This window comes from Artibeus jamaicensis, unplaced genomic scaffold, assembly GCF_021234435.1.
Source record: "Artibeus jamaicensis isolate MK-2021 breed Jamaican fruit bat unplaced genomic scaffold, CSHL_Jam_final contig_851, whole genome shotgun sequence".
Taxonomy (NCBI): Eukaryota; Metazoa; Chordata; class Mammalia; order Chiroptera; family Phyllostomidae; genus Artibeus; species Artibeus jamaicensis.
Genome location: NW_026521986.1, coordinates 6794044 through 6810028, shown reverse-complemented (window position 1 = coordinate 6810028; position 15985 = coordinate 6794044). Strand labels below are relative to the sequence as shown.

At 41.6% G+C, this 15985-nt stretch overlaps 1 protein-coding gene across 1 annotated transcript in view; it reads right to left on the bottom strand.

The window, feature by feature from the left end:
- The window catches only part of FUT8 (fucosyltransferase 8), a 231580-nt gene extending 222262 nt beyond the window's left edge, over window positions 1-9318 (bottom strand). The window contains exon 1 of the mRNA XM_037125938.2: window positions 9178-9318. The gene's annotated coding sequence lies outside the window, so the exon portion shown is untranslated. The remainder of the gene's footprint in view (window positions 1-9177) is intronic.
- Between the last annotated feature and the right edge of the window lie 6667 nt (window positions 9319-15985).

Sequence of the window (15985 nt, the reverse complement as noted above, 5' to 3'; positions counted from 1 at the left end):
AAATGTATAAACAACTATTTTCAGTTATTGGATAAAATGCAGCACGAAACAGTGATCTCTGAAAGAATAAAAACAAATGCAGTGACCCCATAATCTCCCCAGTTTACTTCCTGGAGAGATTCCAGGCTGTAGCACAGGCAAGAGAACCCCAACAAAGCCTGGAAGTTTCTTGAGTTGAAGAGACAGTTAAGAAGAATTCAGATTGGCTAAGGCAGCCAGAATCCGTGGGGTAGATTACCAGGGAGGAGAAAGCTGGAGAGAGGGCGAAGGGGAGGGACAGGGAGAGAAAGAGGGAGATAGAGAAGTAGATCATTTTCTGGAGATCTGCAGGGGCTGAGTACTGATCAGCACACATGTTTGAGGAAATTACCTGCACCCGGGGAGAGAAACACCTGCAAGGATCAATTACTGGCATTCGCACAGGGCTGGAAATAGTTCGTATTCCCAACAGCCCGAATGGAAAAATTTTCTAACACATTGGGCATCCAGTTGAGTTCTCAGAAAGGCATGGTCTCATAATCAGGCCAAATTAGCCCTTAAGGCTGTTCTACTCTGGCTTATTCCAGTTTAAAGGCAAGCTTCAAAAGGATCAAAACTGTTTCCAACTACCTTAACTGTGTCCCAGAACATAACTCAAAAATATTTCATGGAAACCATTCCCCCCACCACCAAAACAAACAAACAAAAAAAATTCAGCATCCAGCAATGTGAAATTCACAATGCCTGGAATGCATTTTTTTAACTGGTACTTTTTTTAGCCAGGCATGCAAATTGAAGCAGGAAAATACAACCCAACTCATAATAAGAAAAACCAGATCAATCAATAAACAGATCCAGATATGACATAGGTGATACAATTAGTAGACAAAGACATTAAAACAGCTATTATAACTAAGCTCCATATACTCAAGAAAGTAGAGGAAGTAGTGAGCATGTTCAGGAGAAAAAAAAGCTATAAAAAAATAAAGTTGAAATTCTTATAATAAAAAATACAATATTTGAGATGAAAACTCAGAACTGCTCTGGGAATTAGAATTGTTGCCATTATTTCTATTATTATCAATACCACACATATAAAATAATATTTTCATTGTGTCTAAAAATACTCCTTTATATAAAAATCTCAAAGCCGCATACCAATATGCCTTAAAACCATCAGTGTAGAATAGTCTTTGCATAGTAAAAATATGTTAGCTGCCCTTGCTATTGGTGTTTATAAAGAATAGAAGAAGAACACAGCCTTTACTCTATGCAAAACATGTTAAGCCAAACATAACTTCTATTCAGAAGAGTTTAAAGTTCAATGATGATGATAAATTAGGTTCTATGACTTCACTTTGAAGCTTGTTGCATGCATAAATTAGAGGAAAAATTATATACACAACTTAGAACATGGACTAAAGCTAGAGATTTTTGGACCCTTGCCTGGATTAATGACAGTATTTCCAAAAATTTGTTGGTGAGCTGCAGTTTGAGGTATCAGGTTAGATAAAGAAAAGTAAGTCAGAAGGAGAAAACTCATACAAGAAACCAAAGTAGGACCCTAAAAGGAACTCTTATGCAGAGTAGGAATGTAAAAATTGTGAGAACTATGGTTTACAAGTATATATGAATCTCTCTGGCAGAGGGTGAGAAAGAGATAACATGAAAATGCAATTAAATTCAACCAGCAGTTATTGAGTGGCTGTTACCTACAAGACACTATACCAAATGATGTACTATCCCTTTCCTCCAGCAACACAAAATATGATGCAGGAGATGAATGCAGATACACAAATAATTGTATCATAAGTCAGACCGATACCTGCAATAATATAGACATAACAACAGCTAAGGGAGCATAGAGGAGTGAAATAATAACTGGATCTTGGGATAGGAAAATGAGGGAAGACTTCATATAAAAGGTGACATTTGAACTGTGTCCTAAAAGATGCAAGGGATTATACTATATATAAATGGGGATTATGTGGTTATTCATCATTTAATATTACCCTTCCTATACCACAATTCATTTTCCACCTTTCTCTGCCCTGCTTTGTAATCCACCTCATTTGACCATCTTTGGTGGTTGGATGGCTGCTAGTGGAGTTTGGTCCATCAAAGACACTTACTAGAGATTAGAGGGCAGGAGAAGAGAGAGTTTTGGATGTTTATCCACTGTCCCCTCTCTGCTTCAGCCCAGTGTATGCAGCCCTCCTGCCTAAAGCTGCTACTGATGGGCCTACTCCCCCCACAGCCCCAGTTGTCAATGAGGTGTGGTAAACTATTTCATGCCCTTGGCCCCTCAAGCCTAGTAACAGTATGAGCTTCTTACTCTGCTAATCTCTGTTGTCTCAATCACTCTTGTGGCTTCCCTTTACCCTGTGTTGTAGCTCTGTAAACCATCTCTTCATCTGAACCATCTAAGTTGAACCCAGTTCTAGACAGAGAGAATAGTATAAGTAAAACCAAGAAGGAATACAGATTCACACCTAAATTATGGGGATCACATGGAGTAAAAATTGGAGCCAGATTGTGGGTTTTGCTAAAGAGTTTGGACTTTATCCTTAGGTAAGAGTAATACAATAATTGTTATTGAGTGGACACAATGAAATCTGTGTTCCACAAAGATCTTCCTATTAGTATGTGGAGGATGAAATGAAGAAGGGAAAGACTGAAAGCAGAAAGGCCAAGTAATAAGTCATTGCAATAAGGTCCTAAAACAGGGCATTGGATGATGGCAGAAAGAATGGATTTGAAATTGGTTAGCAATAAAATATATACAGAATGGTAAGTAAGTAAATTGAGGGGCAAAGCAGAAGAGATTTGTATGGATAACTTTTAGGTCCCTAACTTGGGAGAATGGGAAAATGGAAGCCTTATAAACATAGAAGAAGAGGTTCTTAGAGTTGGGAACATGAGTTTGATTCAACTAAAAAGTGAAGTGCTATGGAGTACTCAAGCTGAGATGCTCAGCAAAGAGCTGGAAATTTGGGGATATATGTCAGGAATAATGCAAGAACTGAAGATAAAGTAGATTCTAGAGCTATGTTTCTCAGTCCCGGCTATACTTGAGAATCCCTCTGTAGAGCATTTAAATAATAAACACTAGGGCCCAACCCCCAGATCAATTAAATCCAACTTCTAAATGGGATCAAAATCAGATTTAATTGGTGTGTACTTAATCAGATTCAATCTGGATTTGTATTTTGCAAGAGTTCTGAAGTTAATTCTTATATGCATCCAGACTGAGAGGCGTTGATCCAGAGCAAACAGAAGCAACTAAGAAGGGGCACTTGAGGAACCAACATTTAAGGGAAGGACGTAGGAGAGGACAAAGGGTGGCAGATAAACATAAGTGCAGTCAGAAGAGTTTATCAGAAGAGTGTATAAACACATCACATGTCACGGAGGTTGAAGAGGAATGAGAAGAGGCCAGTGGATTTGGTAAATAGGAGTCATTACTGATTTTTGGGAAAGTGGTTTTAGTAGCTGGAGAGGTCATGTTGCAATAGGCAAAGGGCAGATTTTCAGTGAGGGTGTGGAGGGACAGGGTGTAACCTACCCTTTCAAGAAGCTTGGCACAATAGTTAGGAGAAAACCGCCAGTAACTTAAGAAGAAAGGAGGTTGAGAGAAAGCGTTGTTGGACTGTGAGATGGAGCACATCAATTAACTAAGGTAAGGGAACATTAGAGTGGGAGAGAATGAAGACACACAGTTGAGAAGGGGTTACTGGCAGAGTGAGGCCACAGAGAGGTGACTGGAGGGGTTAGCGTTAAGATTATCAGTGGAGTCAGACCAGGAAAGGAATACTAAACAGATAAGCTTTAAGTTAAGAATAGCTGAGAGTTCAAGACATTATTTTCATAATGAGATGGATGGTATGGGTAACTGCTAAGAGCAAAGAAAGTAAAAGGGAGAGGGGAACGGGACAGAAAACACTTATTGAGAGCTTTCCATGTGCCAGGCACCATGTTGAAATTCTCCCAGTTTACCTACTCAGTAATTAAATGTGCTTTTGAAGGACAAATGTCAGGTGAGATAGGAAGTGAAAATTAGGTGTGTCCTGCCCAAGTTCAGCCATTTAGTCACCTTGCCCCTCTGGTTCCATTACTAATTAATGGCCCATACAAGCTTGGCCTACAATGTGTTTTAAGTTAAATGCTCATTTCTAGCTGAATAGGGAACAATTTCAGTTATGATAATATTTCCTTGGTTTAGAGGGAAAAGCTGTAGAAGAACATGTGAGAGAAAAAGCCTATTATTGAGAATGCTCCATTAGTGAAGGCAGAGAAATGGGGTTTCAAAAAGATAATGCTCAAGGTCCGAATTAATAGCAACCAATAAACATTTAGGGAATGGAATTAATCTCTATATATTTAAGTTCCTCTTTTAAACATGTACCTTTAGATTACAAATTTATCAAGGGTTAGGGCTGTGCCACCTCTTTCTACACCGGTGGATACCAACTGAGGATCAAGCCATCTGACATTGCCAGACCCTCCCATTACTATCCATGCCACGTGGTACAGACCAATAGGCTGCACGCTAGATGGCTTCCAATTTTCCAGATGCCAATGGAGCCTCTACGTGGGTGTGAAAGGCTATCCTTTTCTCTTGGAAACACTTTCCAAAAATGAGATCAGTAAATTCAGAATACCTACCTAGTGTTGCATTCATTGACAGCCCAGTGAACTAAGTTGTGGAGTGGGCATTGCTGCAAGCAAAGACAGGACATTTGACCAGCCTGCCTGGAATGAGCCTCGGAGGACCCTAGAGAATATCCTTCAGCTGCCAGGAAGCCAGTGGAAGTGGAGGTGGGGATGAGGTTGCAGAGGGCTGGGAATGGCTGGGATGAAGTTTGGGTATAGCACTCCTACTATGGTTCTCCACAGCTTGAATACTGAGCCACTATAAACTCTTTCCAAAGCCACACTTGGACGTCTTGACATAGGCTGCTAATCCCTGCCTTAAAAGACTACTTTATTCCATCCCTATTCCATTTATTATATCTAGCCTACTTACAAAAAAAAACATATTTCAGGTGATTAGGCCTTTCTCTCTATACTTTTAAAAAAAATTTTTTTATCCTCACCCGAGGACATCTTTTCATTGTTTTTGGAGAGAGAGGAAGAGGTGGTGAGAAAAACGTCAATGTGAAAGACAAGCATCACTTGGTTGCCTTCTTGTACGTACCCTGACTGGGGATCAAACCTGCAACCTGGGTATGTGCCCTGACCAGGAATCGAACCCGTGACCTTTCAGTTTATGGGACTACCCTCCAACCAACTGAGCCACACTGGCCAGGGCAGGCCTTTCTCTCTTGAACTCAGAGAAGCATGTAGCTTTTAATTTCTGTGAAGAGTGGATCCTGGTTTACTTCACTCACCTCTGTGATTCTGGCTCCAAACACAGGGCTGGTACATAAGGCCATGGAAGCTCACTAGATAGCTATTGAATATTTGAACTTTGCTTATACGATTCTGCTTTCTAGTCCTTCTATGTACTATTTGTTTAAAAATTTCTTGTAAAGTGTTTTTCAAAGTACTACTCTATTTTTTTTTCATAGTTCTTTATATGGAACAGTCAAAGGAAAATGTCGATGCTGTAAGAGTCACTATGTAGACACACATTTCATTTGCCTACTTCTCCCATGGACTTAGTTTGCTTTAGTCCTGGAAATGTTCTAACATAGATGCACCAAGGGAGTATTATTCTTAAACTTCAGGGTTTTCTGTCCTGCTTCCTAAATAAATAGCTTTCAAGTGAAATTGTTATGGCTCAAGGACCTTCAAGGGTTATATCTTCTGACATTTACTTAATGTATTTCTTTAGGGGAGTCTCCATTTCACTCTTAGAGTCTGTTCTTCTCTATTACATCCTGGGCAGGTAGATACAAGACAAACATTCTCATTTCTACTCCATTTTAAAAGGTCAAAGTAATGACAAAATCAGAAATAGAACCCACATTTTTGGCTTCATCGCAGATTTCATCCTTTTTCCTCTGTATCCACTGGGCCCCTGTTACTGGTGGCTGCGATTACAGACAACTAGCTTGAAATCAGCATCAGTTCTTTCTCATTCTCTTCCTTAGCAGCCCACCTTCTTAATTTATGATTATACTGGCTCAGTAGCATGACTCCCAGACTATAATAACAAGAACAGTAAACTTAATTTTATATAGGCTCTTTCACACAGCTCCATTACAAAATGCTTTGCCAACTTAAGAGTTGTAGAATTACAGAGCAGCAGTGCTGAATTAAATAATAAGTAACAGCTGATACTAATAATTAGCTTAATTTATAGTCTAGTGGAACTGTCACAACCGAGGCAGCTTTCCCTCCGCCCCTCATCTCCCTGTCTTTTCTTCCTCCTCCCTCCTCCTTCGGCAACAGCAACCAAGAAAGTGCTGAAATTGTCGGATCAGTCAACATAAAGTCAAGTCACTCCTTCCTTTACTCAGTAGGTTTATGACCTTATTATTTTCAGACTTTTTGGAGTTGCATCACCCCATTATTGTTTAATTTCACAACTGCTTCTCCCAATGCCATGCACTTTGTGGGAGGGGTGCACTAGCATAGATTGAAATCTCTTGAGAATTTGCAATGACCTCAGAAAGCCTTTTGCTTTTTGCAAAAGCAAGGGTGGCAATTATTGCTCTACATGGTAACCTTGTAAAGAGAGTTCTCTTTTCCATCTAAAACCAAGGAACTAAAATTCAAACACATCAGCCACCATACTGGGAATGACTTTTTCCAGCGTCTGTGCAGGGTAGCTTTCCATGGATACTCCGACCGCTCTGGTAATTGGAAAGAATTCAATAACGTTCTTATATAAGACTTCCGCCAAGATGGAGGTGTAGGTGGAAACACTGTACCTTCTCACACAACCAAGTTTAAAAACAACAAAGTTTTAGCAACAAAAACCCAGCCAAATCACAGAAAATTGAACTATATGGAAGTCTGACAACAACGAAACCTTCAGCCAAACCAGTAAGAGGGGCAGAGCCAGCAGTAGAGCGGGGTGGGGCAGGAAAGATCCACCGGACCCACCCGGACACCCGACCCAGGCGCGCAGGCAGCCATGGGTGGATCCCCAGTGTGTAGCAGCAACAGGCGGACCCACTCAGGGCACAAGGTGGCAGAACCACTGAGGGCTGACCGCGGTCACACATTTGTGCGTAGATAGACCAGCGAAGGATCAAGCAGAGAGACAGACCGTGCAGGCCCCAGCAGCAGGAAGCAGCAGAGGGGACCACTATTGTCCCTCTCTGACCCGCCCCCACATACAGCGTCACAAACCAGCGACCTGGGTGACCCCGCCCTGGTAACATCTAAGGCTCCACTCCTCATACATAACAGGTGCGAACAGAGCAAAACATTATGGCTCAAGGAGAACTCAAAACCCCAGAGCCCATAATTCTAAGCAACAAAGAAATAGCAAAACTTTCAGATGCACAGTTCAAAACACTGGTGATTAGGATGCTCACAGAACTGGTTGATTTTAGTCGCAAATTAGAGGAACGTATGAAGGCTAAACTAATTGAAATGAAGGGAAGTGCACAGGAAACCAATAGTAATGAAAAGGAAACTGGGACTCAAATCAAGGGAGTGAACCAGAAGGAAGAAAAAAATGGCCAAACAGAATAGGATGAAGAAACAAGAATTCAAAAAAATGAGGAGAGGCTTAGGAACCTCCAGGACATCTTTAAATGCTGCAACATCTGAATTATAGGGGTACCAGAAGGGGAAGAGGAACAGCCATGTGTGGAAAACTTATTTTAACAAATAATAAAGGAGAACTTCCCCAATCTGGCAAAGGAAATAGACTTCCAGGAAATCCAGAAAGCTCAGACAGTCCCAAAGAAGGTGGACCCAAGAAGGAACACACCAAGGCACATCATCATTACATTAGCCAAGATTAAAAGGAAGGAGAGAATCCTAGAAGCAGCAAGAGATAAGGGGACAGTCACCTACGAAGGAGTTCCCATCAGACTGTCAGGGGATTTCTCAGAAGAAACATTACAGGCAAGAAGGGGCTGGAAAGAAGTATTCCAAGTCATGAAATCCAAAGACCTACATCCAAGATTGATCTATCCAGCAAAGCTTTCATTTAGAATGGAAGGGCAGATAAAGTGCTTCTCAGATAAGATCAAATTCAAGGAGTTCATCATCACCAAGCCCTTATTATAAGAAATGTTCAAGGGACTTATCTAAGAAAAAGAAGATAAAAAAGATGAACAGTGAAAGGACAGCAAACTCACAGTTATTAAGTACCACACCTAAAACAAAAGCAAACTAAGAGGACAGCTAGATCAGGAGCAGAACCATAGAAATAAAGACACATGGAGGGTTAGCAACAGGGGAATGGGAGAAGGGGAAGGGGGGGAGAAGATACAGAAAATAAGTAGCATAGACGGTAGGTAGAAAACAGACAGGGGGAAGGGCAAGAATAGTAGGGGAAATATAGAATCTAAAGATCTTGAGACACGTGGTCATAAACTAAAGGGGGGAATGGTGGGGAAGAGGGTGTACAGGATAGAGGGGAATGAAGGGGGGAATAGAACAACTGTAATGGCATAATCAATAAAATATATTTTTAAAAAAGAATGTTCTTATGTAAACCTGATGTAAATATTTGTGCATCTTAGATTTAACACAGAATGCCCATTTTAACCACATTTATTCATCACCTATCTACTGACCTTTAGGCTCTAAGATCTGAAGCGGGTATATGGATTTTCCTACAATCAAAATAATGTAACTTGGTGACCAAACTCTCCAGGGCCACCAAAGCTATAAGATATATCCTTCTATAAGATATATCCGTCTATAAGATATATTCTTGGCACCAGAAGAAATTAGGACTTGGAGGCTTTTTATATCAATATTTCTGCTGCAGCACAAGGGGCAACTGTCAGTGTCCTCTATGCTCTCATAAAATTGCCAACTTACCTGAATGAAAGCTGTCTCAACACTTGGGGCTGGGGAGGAAGCACAGAGCAGGAAGCAGCACTAACATTTTACGCACCTTTTACGCATAAAAAGTGATTAACTGACAATTTATTACTAGGTTAAGACCTGAAAACAATTAAAATGAACATAAATATCTAATATTTCCAGACTCTTCCAGACTACCTGAGATTAACTGACATATCCATCTCTCTCCCCCTCAAATGAAACTGTGTAGGAACTAACCTCTCTCTCTAATACCTCCCTGCCTGGAGGTAACAGCCAGGCCCAGGTCAGAGTCCCACAAGCTTGGAGTTATCTTTTCGTCAAGGGAAGAGGTGTCCTGGTATCCTGGTTTTCCTGAAGATGAGCTTGTCCACTGTTAACCTAAAAATAAAAAGCCAAAGTGAGAGGTAATAAACCTTTATCTGAGATTCATAAAAAAAAAATAGCTCTTCTGAAAGCACTGATTCAGGCAGAAACTTAAATAGTGCCCCAATTAGAGGTGAAGGCAAGGGAAATTTATGAGAAAGGGAAAGGAAACAATTACATGAATGGAAGGAAGGAGTTTCTATAGGTGAAGATAAGCTAGCATAGTGATGTTAATTCTAAAGAATGTCTTTAATGTTAGTTGTTTTCAATACAATGCTGCTTTAGGCAGAATCTGGATTATTTTGCCCAGTTTTGAGGTGCAAGAGAAGCAACCTACTTCTTCCTCTGGGATGGCAGCTCTGACTATTTTAAAGCAGCTCTGCTTATATCATTTTTCACATCACTATAAAAGAAAATCAGCCCTGGCTCGTGTGGCTCAGTGGCTTGAGCACCAGACTGTGAAGCAAAGGGTTGCTGGTTCGATTCCCAGCCAGGACACATGCCTGGGTTGCAGGCCAGGTCCCCAAGATGGGGCATGTGAGAGGCAATCACACATTGATGTTTCTCTCCCTGCCTTCCCCTCTCTCTAAAAATAAATATATTTTTTTTAAAAATTTAAAGAAAGAAAGAAAATCAGTACTCTTTAATTGCGAACTGAACCAAGAGAGATTTCCAGTTCTTGCTTCTTGCCACCATATATTCTTCCTGATTTTGTTTGGCTGATATCCCCACCCAAACAGAAGGCTTTGCTAACAACTGTCCAACTGATCCAACCGCCAGGCAATATCTGCTACAGGAACAATTCATTGTGAAAAACCATGTTTGGCAAATAGAACAGGAAATTTCCTTCTGCTGAAAGTTCTTGGGTTTTCCCCTTTGCTTTCCCAGAATGAATACAGGCCCTTTAGACTTTTAAATTCAGAGACGGTTTAAATCTCTAAGAGTCAGTGTCTGACAAACATGAATTTAAATACCAGTGGCACTAGTTATTTACTACAAGGCTCTCTGAACCTATTTCATCATCTGTAAAAAAGGCCAAGTCCAGTGAGGGTCGTGGGTAGTCTGCCCCATTTTTGCCATTCACTTCTATTCCTTGACTATGGTGATTATCAGCTTGAATTTATTGCTTACAATATTTACTACATGTACCAACTCGTTCAGTCATGACAATATGAGTTGGTAGAAAATACAATAATTTTTTGGAAGTAATCAGATTTGTTTTGAAATGTCCTGGGCTCATTTCAGAGGGAATGTCCAAGGAACTAGGCAAAGTCCAGAAAAGATTTCTCCGTCCTCACTCCACCCTGAGTCCTGGGATCCCTCACCTTCCAATGAAACAAATGACCCGGGGTGATTATTTATTAGTGACAGAAGAGCTTTTGTAAACCAATTACCAGGAACAAACAGCACTTATTGTAAAGCAATAAACAACAATAAACCCTGCCTTTATCTAAATTCATCGTTCTAAGCCACAGACCTACAGGGAATGGTTAGGTTATAACTCACAGTTGGTTAAGATTGAAGATTTATATGAACTACCTAGCCCAAGCGTTCCTTGGGGAGCCAACAGTACCAAGTCTGGAAGGTCCAATAACTCACATAAGGGTCACCTCTGGTCTTTCACTGGGGACAGAGGAGAAAAGGGAGAAGAAAAAAAACCCTGGGTTTATTCAAACACCTTTTACCCAGGACATTTGAGTATGCAACACATTAGAGGCAACTTTTCTCCTCCAGGTATATTGGCCAATAAAATAAATGGAAAAGTCATTGTTATCCAGTTAGACATGGCAGATTGATCATATTTATCTCTATTCCACAAAACTAATTCAGCAAAGGAATTTTTTAATGATGTGAACGAAAAAGGGACACTATAACAAATCTAACCAAAAGTAACCTCACGGGGTCATAAATTCATAACCTGGCCCTGACTGGTGTGGCTCATTGGGTTGGGCATTGTCCTGCAAATCACAAGGCCACCAGTTCAATTCCCAGCACATGCCTAGGTTGCAGGCCAGGTGCCTGTTTGAGGGGTATGTGAAAGGCCACCAATGTTTCTCTTACTGATACAGAGAGATCTGATCAGATCACTGAGGAGAAGGGAGGGGCCATAGGAGGAATTTGCCAAGGCAACGATGGCAAACTGTCTAGGGCTGGATTGGCTGGGAAGCTATACGCCTACAGAACGTATGGAATTATGAGCTAGAGGGTTTGAAGTAAAACTAGGGATCTCAGGCTCTCTCCTGGTCTCTCTTCCTCAAGGCTGCCTGGATGGTTATGCTGCAGCTGCCTGCATTTCCCAACAGACAGCATTTTGGATGGGAAGGATCTCTGGGCACAGTCCAGGATTGGGCTGGCCTGGCCTAGAGCGACAGGGTTCTTCTTTGGGTGTTCCGAAAGGGAGGAGCTCTGAGGCAGAAGTCTGCCATTCTTCCAAAATTGTGTGGCTTTTGTATTTTATGTTGTTTTGGTTTGCAAACTAGCCCTATAGAAATAAGATAATTAAAAACAGGAGGAACCGATAGAACTCAGGTGTTGAATAGTTTAGCCATTGATAAGCTTAAGTGACTAATGAATGTGGAAAGCTGTTATTTCAAAACTGTGAAGCCTTTGAATAAAGACTCCTTTCCTTTATCAACAAACCTTTGCCTCTGGAATTTTGCCTGGAGGGTGGCAGAGGGCAGCAGGCCCTCACCTCTGCTGTTCAGTAACGTTATCACATCCACGTTTCTCTCTCTCTCTTTCTCCCTTCCTCTCTCTCTAAAAGTAATTATCCCTGGCTGGTGTGGCTCCATGGGTTAAGCACCTGCCTGGGAACAAAAGGTCACTGGTCTGGTTCCCAGTCTAGGGCACATGGTGGATTGTGGGCCAGGTTCCCAGTTGGGGCATGCGAGAACCAACTGATTGATGTTCCTCTCCCTCCCTTCCCCACCCTGAAAATAAATAAAATCTTTTTTTTAAGATGAAATAAATTCATAACCTGGCCGGTCACGATGCGTAGTCATGCCGCAGGCCTGTGACTGCCCTGTCTCTGCCTTAAGCAAGCCCTGCCCAGTGTTTTTGTGCACCTCGGTTAACACTCCTCTTTATCAGACCCGCAGGAAATGTGACTACCTCTTGACAACATATAATTGTGTAAAGCGTCCTGTAATCCAGTCCCAGCCTTGCTTTCCCCTGCTTGATAGTAATCTTCCTTATGTCCCCTCCTTAATTCCAATGTATGAAAGAAACTGCAAAACTGTCATTCACTGGAGCAATTGAGCTCTTGCTTCCCAGAAATATCCCCAGTTTGGCTCAAGTACATTTTTTAAATGTCATTTACTTGGGCGACATTGGTTAATAAAATTATATAGATTTCAGGTGTGCAATTCTATAACCCATCATCCATATATTTGGTTTTGTGTTCACCACCCCAAGTCCAGTCTCCTTCCTTAAATAAATTCTTAAGTAAAAATGCTGTACAGATTTGGACATTCTTCTATCAACAATGACATAAACCCACAAAGGCTAAAGGAATACTAGACAAAGACACAGTAAATGAAGAGAGATAAACAATACTGAGAGAAAGCAGAAACCTACGCCCTCAGGAGAAACAGATCAGTCTCAGAATCCCAGAAAGAATCAAGACACTGGGGGCCCTGGGTATCTCCAAAGGCTGGAGAGCTGGGCAGGCCTAGAAACGGGGGTCTGGTTGAAAACTTGTATAACACTCATTTACCACACTTCTGTTCTCCCCCCAAACTCTGGCTGGCAGGCAACCGCCCCTCCCCCACTCCAAATTATGTTCAAGACTGGGACACCAGGCACAGTTTGAAGACAGGTGGACAGACAGTGGCACTGAAGACAGTCTGCACACTTGTCCCTTCCCACAGTTGGCTTGTGGCATATTAGCAGTTGGGCTTAGAGCCCCAAAGGGCAAACTGAAGGATTTTTCTCTGAAAAAACTGATAGGCCCGAGAAAAGAAAAACTGAGGTTGCACTAGTTGACTCTGATCCCACCAAAGTTTCCGGATTAACAAATAAAAATACTTGCTCAGGTAGATTTAATCAGCTTAACAATAAACCACAACCTTCTGACCAACTCCTGCTCAGGTGGATTTAAAGTTCAGATAAACAACAGATAATTTCTTAACATAAATATGTCCCATAAAATATTTGGGACATACTTACATTTAAAAGTTACTTATTGTTCATTTAAAATTTAAATTGAACTGGGCATCCTATATTTTATCTGGCATCTCTACCCGCCACCCCAAGTTCCTATTGTTTCTTATTGCCTCGTGCTTATACAGGAACACTTGTTTCTTTTTTACTTTTTAAAATGTGGCTACTAGAAAAATATTTTAGACTTTTTAAAAATTACATATGTGGCTCACATTATATTTTCACTGAACAGCACTGCGCTAAGGAGAGCTCTGTCATTTCAAATCAGAGTGCAAGCTTTTGCTATGCAGAGCTTGGAGATAAGAAAATAGGCTTGGAGTGGTGGGAGGAAAGAGAAGGGGAATGAAGAAGAGCAATAAATGCATGGTCTGAGTATAGGGGACAATTTGGGGGATTTGGTGGGTAAAAGTTGCTGTCGGATACAGATTGAAGAGAGGAAAGGGAATGTGAAAGGAGTCCTCTGGATTATGAATCAGATCCCCTTTAGTGTCCTTTTAGAGATTTGCATCTCTAAAGATTGGAATGCAGGTTTAATTTCTTTTTGGCTCCTGGATTACCTTCTTTGATTATGATTCTGAGAAACTGAGCCTCCTGAGGACCTCAGGATTTCTTCATGTTACTTTAATCTTCTAATTTAGTCCACAAAGCTCTTTAGGACTTTTTTTTCCATTGCCTCTCCCCTTTCTTCCCACCCTTCCGATTGAGGCCCAGGGCAACAAAATGAGGATCAGTTGTCTAGAAGGACCCCTCTAGATTCCCAACCCCACCGCATCCCACCCCATTTCCTGCCCGGTTAGACCTCACACAGCATTTTCATGGGATTGACAGGTGATGATGGTCAGATACGAATGGAGGTCTCTCATCCCATTGAGGCTTTTAGAAAGAGGGAGGATGTGGGGGAGGAGGAGGGGAGAAGGTGATATGGGAAACTTTGAAAAACCTCTGTTTAACCTTTATTTGCCCAGGCCCCAGGTGCCCTGGGGAGAATGATGGGGGCTGTCTAGGATAAGTAAACAACAGTGCATTAGCTAGGACTGAGATTAACACCCCTGCTGTTAAAAACTGACCTTCAAGTTTGGCCTTTGTCCTCTGCTTCTGCCCCTTAGCTAGAACTAACTTCCGCATTCCGCTTCTGTATCCCGCCTTGCCACGTAGACAAGAAGACCCTGTAAACTATAAAAACCCCAAGAATCCTTTGTTCATTGCTCAGAATTTGGAAATGATTCCTCTGGGCCCGTGCACGTTAAACAGTAAACCTCGTACTCCAAAATCCCTCGGTGTTTGGTCGCTTCATTTCCCACAACAAAGGGAGGAGAGAGAGAAAGGGAGAGAGAGAGATTTGCTCTCCCACTTATTTATGAATTCTTTGGTTAATTTTTGTATGTGCCCTGACTGGGTATCAAATCCATAACCGTGGCACATCGGGGAGGAGACTCAAGCTTGGAGAAGTCGAGAGATCCTGCAACCTCTCAGGGAGTAAATTGCTCAAGGACACGCAGCCTTCCCGCCCTTCCCTTTCCCCTAAATTTCCTTTTCTAGTTCTCTCCAGTACATGGCTCTTCCTCTCCCCTCCCTTTTCCTTAAAGGGTCTGTATCCTTTGCACAACCATAGTGTGTACGTGGGGGCCAGTTGGCTACTTCTCCTGAGGGTGTTGCATTTTAAGCCTTTAACTGGCTACAGAGTGAAGAAATCTGATTAAGAAGAATTTCAATCTCCAGTGTATAGTTGGAAAGATCAGGATATATTGAGGGGTAATAGGTCTTTCCTGGGGTTCTAAAAGCATAACACATTGGTAAAATGCTTAATTTAATTGGATAAAGTAGACTTTTTAAGTACTCTATTCCGAGGAATCCTCGGTTCATTTGCCACTACTAACCAAAGTGATGCTTCAGAGCTGTGGCAGGCTCTATGCTGAGTACCGACTCTGGTGTGTCGTGGTTTACGTCCTAGCAGTAACGTATAATAATGTCATGATCAGAGAGTAAGACTTCCTACGGATTTCTTTTCTCTGAAAAATGACACAGAAGCATTAAAGGGAAAGCTTGTTAATAGCTTTCCGGTGCTTGGTCTTTCCAAGGCTGGTTCATTTAAGGCTCCCCTCAAATGTCACCTCCTCAGAGATGCCTTTCCGGGTGACCCCAGTCTATAGTAGCAATTCCCCAGCCTCATTCACTCGCTGCATAGCATGACAGTGTATCACTTTTTCATTATATTTACCATTATCTTAACTTTATTTATTTATTTATTAACTGCATTACCTGTGAGGAAAAAAACTCCATAGGTTAGGAATATTGCCTCTCTTGCGCTCTCTTTAATGTTTGGCTTGTACCAGGCGCTCGATAATTACTTGCTCAGTGAACCCGTGAAGAAATGAGAGAGTAGAGTTAGCAAGGGGAGGAATGTGTCAGGCCTTAGGCAGGGAATCACGCCCCACTTTGCTCTTTAGTGGGGCAGGGGAACTGCAAACACTCAGACACTCATCAGAACTTGCAGAATATTCTGGGGCCAAGTGGGTATCAC